Raw genomic sequence first — 9891 nt, 5'->3', positions numbered from 1 at the left:
TAGAATTTGATTATATCCAGAGTTAGTGAAAATGAGAGAAAATGGTTACTCTTTTCTATTGTTGCTAGGACTATACATTCACATAGCCTTTTTATGGGCAATTTAACAGTATCTATCAAAATTTAAAATGTGCATAATCTAGCAATTTTAACATTTAATCTTTAATCTAGCAATTACTAACAGTTTTATGGAACTCAATGTATTAGTTCTAAAATTCACCTACAGTAGAAAGTACATATGAATCAACAAGAAAATTTTTGAAAAGGAAAAACAATGTAGGAGGAGGCTCTTGCCCCACCAGACATCTCTTTCCTAGAAAAATACCAAGTATGAGCACAAAGAGGCATAGATTAAGTATTCATTTTAAAAAGAACAGACAAATTTGAGCTTTGATGATACTGTAGGAAAACTTGAACTCTCACACAGTGCTGGAGAGAGTGCAAATTGGTATAAACGCCTTGGAAAACCATCTGCAGTGTCTACAAAAGCTGAACATATAGCATCTACTCAACAAAAATGTATCTATATTTGTGCCAAAAGACACATACAAGAACGTTCATTGCAGTACAAGTCACAGGAGCCTCAACTGGAAACTCCCCAAATATCCATCAATAGTATCATAGGTTGATAAATTACAACATACTCATACAATGAAAAATTCTACAGCAATGAAAGTGAGTGAACCACTGGTACATGCAATTACATAAATAAATCTCACAGGTAAATGTTGAGTAAAACTAGCACAAGAACACACTCTAAGAGATTCTGTTTATTTAAGTGTCACAAAAAAGCAAAAGTAACCAATGGGTGTACACACACACACACACACACACACACAAAATGGAATATTACTCAACCATAAAAAGAATGAAATATTGCCATTTGCAGCTACCTGGATGGACCTAGAGAATGTCATACTAAGTGAAGTAAGTCAGTAAAGAAAGACAAATATTATATGAAATCACTTAGATGTGGAATCTAAAAAGCTAATACAAAGGAATCTATTTACAAAACGAAAGCAGAGTCACAGACAGAGAAAACAAATTTATGGTTACAAAAGAGGGAGGAGGGAGAAATTAATTAGGAGAATGGGATTAACAGATACACACTGTTTATATAAAGTAGATAAACAACTATTTACTGTGTAACACAGGGAACAATATTCAATATCTTGTAATAACCTATAATGGAAAATAATCTCAGAAAAATATATAATATAACTGAATCACTCTGCTATACACTTGAAACTAACACAACATTGTAAATCAACTATACTTCAGTCTAGAAAAGGTAATGGTTATCTTTAAGGGAATGGAGTGTGACTGGGAGACAGCCATCCCAACAGGTCTGTCCCTTTACAGTGTCTGGTCCCTGGTCTCATCTAGAAGTGGTGTCAGGTTTCCACAGGTCCATCTCCCATCAGGATGCTACGTCAGAGGTAAAGATTTATTCCTCCCTGATTCACTTATTCCTGAGACCTATGCACTGAGAAACAGGAGTGATCTTTTCTGGCTCTATGCTTCCCAGCTTAGCTTAATTTCACTGAGTGAGATCGAGTTGGAAACCCCAGCAATAAAACCATGATTTCGTCAAGTGATCATGTCCCTGGGTGGAGGTTTGCGCTAGTGTCTGACTAAAGGAGTTAATGAATAACGTGTTTAGAACTGTGCCTGGCATATACTAAGCACACAGGTAGGTGTTTGCTCTGTTATTATGCCTTCCATAGCCAAACGTGACATTTATCTCCCTTTTCTCATCGCCAAGGCAAAATAATCATATGCAGAACTTGCGTGCGTGTGTGTTTATATATATATATATATGATGGGGACATTATACTGTACAGCAGAAATTGACACATTGTAACTGACTATAATTTTAAAAAGAGAGAGAGAAATCCCAATACATAGCTAAGTTTCATAAAGTTGAGTTTTCTCCAACCCATCATTAAAAAATATTTATTTTGATTTTAAATGTTTCAAAGGGACAAAAAAGTACAGAATATAATATTACACATGTCCACAGAGCCTCACCACCTAGATTTAACAGATGTTGGTATTTGGCTGTATTTGCTTCAGATCTTTGTGGGTTTTTTAAAAAAGCAAACAGAAACAGCTACGAATTCCTCCCCTAAATTACTCTTTCCTCCCCTTTTCCTTCAAATCCCAGAGGGTTTTACTCTCCTGATGTTAATATATGCCAACCCCCCCCCTTTTACTTTAAATGCATCTATTAAACAATGTAGAATCCCAATTTAATTTTTAAACTATTATTTGAAAGCTGAAATCATGTACAGTCCTGATAATAACCTTTCTCAAAATGTCTTTAATAAACAAAGCAAAGAAACTCTTGAAACAAGAAAATGTCCATTGATGGGAGATTTGGTGAGCTCAAGGGGCACTGTTTATATGTAGGATGATTCTGCCTCGCACAGAATCCGTCTTTCTGTGTAAATAATTACTGGAGCCACAGCCCATCCAAGCTGGGCTCTGCATTTTAAGTGCTAGAGTCATCGACCACAGTGGCCCACAACACATGCTTCACAGAATGTCCAACAGCTGAATGATCAAGGTATCAGCTTCTGGGCCAGAGCAGTTATGGGAGGCACCTGCTAATGGCTACTGCTCCGCCTGCCTGAGGCCAGGGACAGCTGTGACCTGCAGGTGAGGCCCCTGCGGTTACCCAGATCTCTTCTTACCCTTCAGATAGCTGACCCTGGGCTCTTTTTGTGACCTACCCAGGAATCTGTAGCAGCTATGCTGACAGGTGCCACAGCACCTGTTGGGCTGAGGACTCGGTTGTCATTTGTCACCTGACATTAGACATGATGAGCTGTCCTGGTCCTAAAGCTTCCTCTATAATGTGAATTCCCACCTCCCAGGAGAGGCTCCCGAGGGAGCCACCCCTGCCCCTAGCCCTCTAGAGGCTCCCTGGGGCTTGTGAATGCCTTGGCAACAGTACAACATCGATTCATTATGGAGTTACATTATCCATTATATTATAGTTACAGAATGATTGTATTTCATTATATGATCCATCCCTAGACCAGCGTTTCTAGGGAGCCCTGTGTGCAAACTCTATGGTAGCTTCTGTGGAGATTACCTCCACCCTGCTGTCCAGGTGGAGAGAAGCAGCGGGAACGGGTACCTCAGGCACCCAGGTCCGTGGATGTGCTGAAGGAATGCAGGCAAGGGAAGATGTACGGCTAGAGCTCTCACAACTCAACTTTGGAAGAGTCCCTTGATGCATTTGTTCTACTGTCCCCACCCGCTGTCAGTCACAGTTGCCAGGAAGGTGATACATGGGTGTCCCAACATCTCTGGAGGGCCCTGCAGAAAACTCACACTCATGGCCTGACAGGTGGGCTTTCCCTCCCAACGCCATCTCAGCTGTGCCATCCATCGGGCTGCCTCGGGGGAGGGGGGAAAGTTCCTGGCTCTTGGCTACCCTAGGATCCCGTTTGCATATGTCTTTCTCCAGCATTTCCCAAAGGCAATAGACTACACTCCTGAAATCTCCTGCTTCTCTTCTCACTTTCCCATATAAACTTACCTTTCCTGGCTACCTTCTGATTAAGGTTTTATTGTTTTCCTTGTTGGTACTTTTATTGGTAACAAAATAGTTGATGTAATAAAATGTGTTACTATAGAATTTAAGAGCTAAAAGTGCCATTTAGTTCTAGAGTTATTCATCTAGTTTCTGAGTGGATGGGCTTCTGGAGGCCCAGGGATTACGTAAAACTTAATGCAATGCTATTGCGCATTTTTTATGGGGAGAAGGGCCCAGAGTTTTATCAGGTTCTTAAAGGTTCCTTGACCTAAAATAATGATAATAGTAATAAATCAGTAAATCTTAAGAACCACTGATCTATTGCATTGCATTCATTGATCTCAACTGCATTCAGCCAGTGTAGATAGACTGCTTTAGGCATGAGCAAAAGCCAGTAACAAAGCAGACAAAGCCGTATCCTGGTGCAGCTAAGAATCCTATAGGTTGGAACAATAAACAAGTAAACGCACATAACTAATTACCAATAGTAATGACCGCTGTGAGGGAAACAGAGAGAAATGATACTGGATAATGGTGACCAATTTAGAAGTGTGGGAAGTCCTGTTCACAGGGGTTTAAACTGAGACCTAAAAGGTGTTTAGGAACCAGCCCTAAACATGTGGGAGGAAAGCACTGTAGTCAAAGGGAACAGCAAGTGTGAAGATTTTGCAGAAGGAAAGAGACTGGCTTGAGGACTGGGAGAATAACGATGTTGGATGGAGTTGGAGAGGTGGGGATTATGCAGTGAGTAAGCAGTGGTTACCAGGCTGAGTTTTTACAAGGTGCAATGAAAGCCACTTTAGGGGATTAGGCAGGGGAGTGACATGATAGCGCTTGTGTTTGAGGAATATCCCAGGGCTGCCGACAAAAAATAGTCTGTAAGAGGAGCAAGCTTTGGCAGACCACTTTCTAGATGAGGAAGAATGGTGACTTGGCTCAGAGAGGTGGAAGAGAATAGAATTAGGGTGTTTTACCACCCAAACCAAAAATGGGCAGAAGACTTAAATAAGCAATTCTCCAGTGAAGACATACAGGTGGCCAATAGGCATATGAAGAAATGCTCAGTATCACTAGTTATCAGAGAAATGCAAATCAAAACTACAATCACCTCACACCAATCAGAATGGCCATCATTCAAAAGTCCATGAATGATAAATGCTGGAGAGGGTGTGGAGAAAAGGGAACCCTCCTACACTGCTGGTGGGAATGCAGTTTGGTGCAGCCACTATGGAAAGCAGTGCGAAGATTCCTCAAAAAACTAAAAATAGACTTACCATATGATCGGGCAATCCAACTCCTGGGCATATATCCAGAGGGAGCTCTAAAGTGAAAAGATACATGCACCCAATGTTCATAGCAGCACTATTTATAATAGCCAACACATGGAAGCAACCTAAATATCCAATGATATCCAGTCCAGATGACTGGATAAAGAAGTTGGAATACTACTCTGCCATAAAAAAGAATGAAATGATGCCATTTGCAGCAACATAGATGGAACTGGAGATCGTCATTCTAAGTAAAGTAAGCCAGAAAGAGAAAGAAAAATACCATATGAGATCGCTCATGTGTGGAATCTAAAAAAAAAAAAAAAGACACCATGAACTCATCTACAAAACAGAAACAGACTCTTAGACATAGTAAACAATCTTATGGTTACCAGAGAAAGGGAATGGGAAGGGATAAATTTGGGAGTTTGAGATTTATAAATGTTAGCCACTATATATAAAAATAGATTTTTAAAAGTTTCTTTTGTATAGCACAGGGAACTATGTTTAATATCTTGCAATAATCTTTAATGGAAAAAATATGAAAATGAATATATGTATGTATATGCATGACTGGGACATTGTGCTGAACACCAGAAATTGACACATTGTAACTGACTGTATTTCAATTTAAAAAAAAAAACAGGATATGTTTTAGAGGCAAAGCTGGTGAGACTTGATGGGTTGGAGGTGGGGGAGAGAAAGGAAGGAATCGGGATGATGGCCTCATGTCTGAGTTGAGTCATTTGCTAGATGGTGATATTTTCCAAGATGGAGAAGCCTAGGGAGGGTCAGGTTTGGGTTGAGGGGTCAATCAATTCCAGCTTTCAACACATTAAGTCTGAGAAGAGGCTGAGGTATAAAATAGGCACCTGGGCAGTAGGAGAGCCAGCTTACTAAGGAAATGTAGTCAGATTGCCACAAGTGTTGGGTGCTCATTTGAGGTTTTAAATCATGCACTAAAGGTCAAGCTGTGTCTAGCTGTTTGCAGCTCATAGCTGCAGTGAGCAAGAAGGCAGATGATGAGTTAATCATGAGATAGGGTGTTATGATGACAAAAATGAGCCAGATAGCCTTGTTTTTGTTTTTTTTTTTTTAAACTGGGGCTTCTCAGCAGTGTTTTAATGATTCCTGAGCAGCAGACAGCCATAATGAGCAGAGGCAGAGTGAGACCAAAGATATACATCCTCAGAGATTAGAAACGATTCCAGGCATCTTCCCCATCCTTTGAGTAAAGAGGACTGCAGACCTACCGAGGGACTCATGGAAGATAAATTCAGGGAGGGTGGCTAGCCCTGCCAAGCCCCAGGTGAAGGCATTGGTGACGATACCAAAAGTGACTGTCGGGGCACAAAGGGCAAACACGGTGTGGACAATGGCCAGATACCAGTCTATGGTCAGCAGGATGATGAAGAAGATCTCGCTGTACAAGCCCATGCGATAAAGCCCAGAGAGCAACTTGCACAAGCAGTGGCCAAACCCCGACTCATTCCACTCAATATAGTGAATCCAGAATGGCAGTGTGAGTAGGACAAGTCCAAAGTGGCTACACTGAGCAGGTAGATGATCCCTGTAGTGATCCTCACCACCACGGTACTGCCCAGCAGACCAGCCCCGAACACCAGGGAGTACAGTGAAGGCAGGAACTGGGCCCCCAGCTCCTTGACGCTGACCTTTTCCACATGGCATTGCCTCCTCATAGTTGTATGGTGTGGTCCCCACAGCCTCACCCATAGTCTCAAACCCATCGACTGAGGTCGCCATTTTCCTGGTCGTCCCTGTGATGGAAGAAGGGAAAAGCAACCCCACTATTAGTCATGATCACCCCTTGTGAACCACACCAGTTGATTTGTTCATTTACTCAGTAAAAGCACACAGAATAAACAGCCTCTACATGCTTCAGCATATATTTTCAAAAGAATATCAGAGACGCTATAGGGGAGATGTCAAGTGTGAAAGGTCTGACGTTTTGAAAGTCAGCATGATCTGTGACGGGAAAAGAAACAGAAATGTTATGGACAGTGGTGAAGAGTGGGGATGTGGTTCTGAAAGCATCTGAAGGAAGACATACAAGACTGGAAGACACAGGTTGGATAATGATAACAATAATATAATAATTATTATTATTACTCTAAAAAATAAGTTAGGGTGTTGCCAGCTAATTATGAAGAATGCAGAAAAGGGCTAGAGAATTGAGGCTATTTGCAGGAAGTAACTAAGCAGTGATACAGTAGAGACTACAATGGTTCATCAAAATCCATTTTCCTCCTCTTCTTGGAACAAGGTGGGACTACATTTCCCAGATTCCCCAGCAGTCAGATGTGACCATATGACTAATTCCTGCCAATGGAATGAGAAGAGAGGATCTGAGGGCCACTTCTTAGCCTGCCCATCAAAACCTTCATTATGTGGTTTTCCATGCTCTTGACCCCATTCAGCTGACTGTTTTGGTGACCTCAAGGGGAACCTTGGAAGCTATTGCTGCAGAGGGCAGAATTGCAGTCAGCTGGTGTGCCTGAGGACTGTGCAAAGCAGGACACTCCACCTCTACACACATACACATCTTACCCTGCTACCTGGAACTCCTTGGATTGTTACCTGAGCAAGAAAATTTCTCTTATGCTGAGCCATTACATGTTTTGGTATATTTGTTACTAAAACCATACTTGATCTAACTAGTACAGTAACAGGTCATGTCAGAGGGAGCAGAAGGGGTGGGAATTAATGGATCAGAGGGCTACACGGGGGCCCTTCTCCATCTGAAACCTCAGCGAATTGAGTGGATGACCTGGAGGATTTAGGGCAGTGGTTCACAGCCAGGGCTGCACATTAAAATCACCTAATAACTTGAAAAATCTTCAGTGCCCAGGCTGCACCCCAGGCCAATTAAATCAGAAGATCTGGGAGGGAGAGTGAGGCCCAGATATATTTTAAGCTTCCCAGTTGATCCCAATGTGTAACCAGAGTTGGGAACTACAAAGCAAGGATGAAAATCCAGATAATCTGATTCATGGGTCTTTATCCCACAGGGTTCTACTTGCATTTTATGACCGATAGGGTACCTGGAGGAGCCGAGCAGCTGGAAGAGGCACACTGCATCCTGCCTAAGAAGACACCAAACTGAGTGGACTGTAGATCTTTGGGGGATGCCAATTGGTTACAGAAAACGGCTGTGAACCAGTGTCTCTCTCTCTCCCCTACCCTAATGTAAGTCAACTTCAGGGAGATTCCTGAACTAGATGAGATTCAACTTGAAATAACCCATTTTGCCCCCGGTTGGCTAAGATTTACATTATCTTCTATCAGAAGGAATTAAACAAATGATATATTGAGACACTGGATTATATAGCTTGGGAAATGTGTGCCTGCTTGAGTGCATTTTAATCGTCAGCATTTTATTTTCAATCAGCCTCCACTGTCAACTCTAGGACTCAGTGTAATGGTGGAGATTTTAGGTCCCAGTCCATTTGAGGGAGAGGTTTTATGGCAACTGGTCCTCAAACCAGACTGGCTCAGTTCAGGCACTTGATCCTTACTAGGGAGCTGCCAGGTCCCTAATGCTAGTTAGCTAGCTTGCAGACATGATGCAGTGCAAATCCATCACCTCAGCTGGCAGGTGACTCAAGGGGTATGTGTCTGTGTCCACATCTGAACCATCTTTACCTCCTTTATAGAATTAACTACAATGCTTTTGGCTTAGAGTAGACACTGAAAGATACTAACAGATAAAGGGATAATAGTAACCATAATAATAATAATGATAACAAGATGTTCTACTCAAATCTGTTCAAAGCATTGTTCATGTCTGAAGGCTCATAGACATGACATTTTACTGTAGATTGATTGGGCTTTATGTAATTTTAAAGAACAGTTTTAAATTGTCTATTTAATTTGATCATCCCATGCCTCTTTTACAATCTGATGTTTTCTAAATTTTCTTTTATCATATTTGTATGTTGTATGAATCTTTATAGGCAAAAAGGAATTCTAAAAAAAAAATTTTTTTAATGGTCCATACTCTTGCCATCCTGATAACTACTGCTGACAATGTTTTTTTTTTTAATAATGCACGCACGTGGCTGGAACACTTAAGCAATGTGTGAAGGTATAAAATGCCAAGAGGGCTGCCTGTGATACTCCCCACCCCCCTGCCCTCAGTCCCTTTCACCAAAGAAGCAGCAACTGTTAAGAGTTTCATATTATTCTTTCCAGAAAGCAAAATATGCATATGCCAAGATGGAATTTTAAATATATTCTTTTTTTGTAACTTATACAGAAAGGAGCCAGTTCTATAACTTGCTTTTTCCAAGTGATGTATCTTAGGGATCATTCCATATCAATATGTGTGGTTCTGCCTCATTTTTTAACAGTAGCAGAATATTCTGTAGAACGACTTTGATGCAGTTTATATAACATTTTTTTTCTCCTGGGCTCTTTTCTTATTTTCAGATTCATATTTATAAACAATGCTTCAGTGAACATCCTTGTAGACCTCCTTTTGGAAACTTACGTGAGTAAATTTTTATATGCTAAACTCAAATGGTGTTTAAAATAATTTAAGAGATAATTTATGATTTGAAATACAAAAAGTGTACATTCTGGCCATTCGAGAGGTCTAGCTCTGATTTACTTTTCTTTTCTTTTTTTTTTCTGACTTACTTTTCTTATCAATACATACAGGGAAGGGAAAGAGCACTTCTTTTCCTACACCACCACGTTCTAGGGTCAACATGAGCAGAGGTGAGCAGAAAGAGAAAGTTACACTTTACTTTAGAGTCAACACTTCAGTGATATTTCTGTCCCTGGGTGACCAGAAATGGCCCAGGAACTTGTGAATACAAAAGCCCTTTTTCTCATCCTCCAGCTCACTCAGGGTGTCTGTCATTCGCTCAAAGCAAAGAGAAGATCTGAGGCAAAAGAAGATAGAGAAATGGCTCCCATGGATACCCCGCCTGAGAGAGCCTGAGAATAAACATTTTAAAACTGCTTCTTAGTGGGTACCTTAAAATGTGGAATATATGCACATATAAAATTTCTATCAGGCAAAGGGTTACATCCAGTCTTCCAGTTTCCCTTT

General features: G+C 41.0%; 1 pseudogene; it reads right to left on the bottom strand.

Moving 5' to 3' along the window:
- Window positions 1-5780: 5780 nt before the first annotated feature.
- On the bottom strand, window positions 5781-6578 carry LOC102538941 (probable C-C chemokine receptor type 3; annotated as a pseudogene).
- Between the last annotated feature and the right edge of the window lie 3313 nt (window positions 6579-9891).

Source organism: Vicugna pacos, chromosome 27 (genome assembly GCF_048564905.1).
Source record: "Vicugna pacos chromosome 27, VicPac4, whole genome shotgun sequence".
NCBI lineage: Eukaryota > Metazoa > Chordata > Mammalia > Artiodactyla > Camelidae > Vicugna > Vicugna pacos.
Note: the sequence above shows the minus strand (reverse complement) of the source record. Positions and strands in the feature narration are given on the sequence as shown.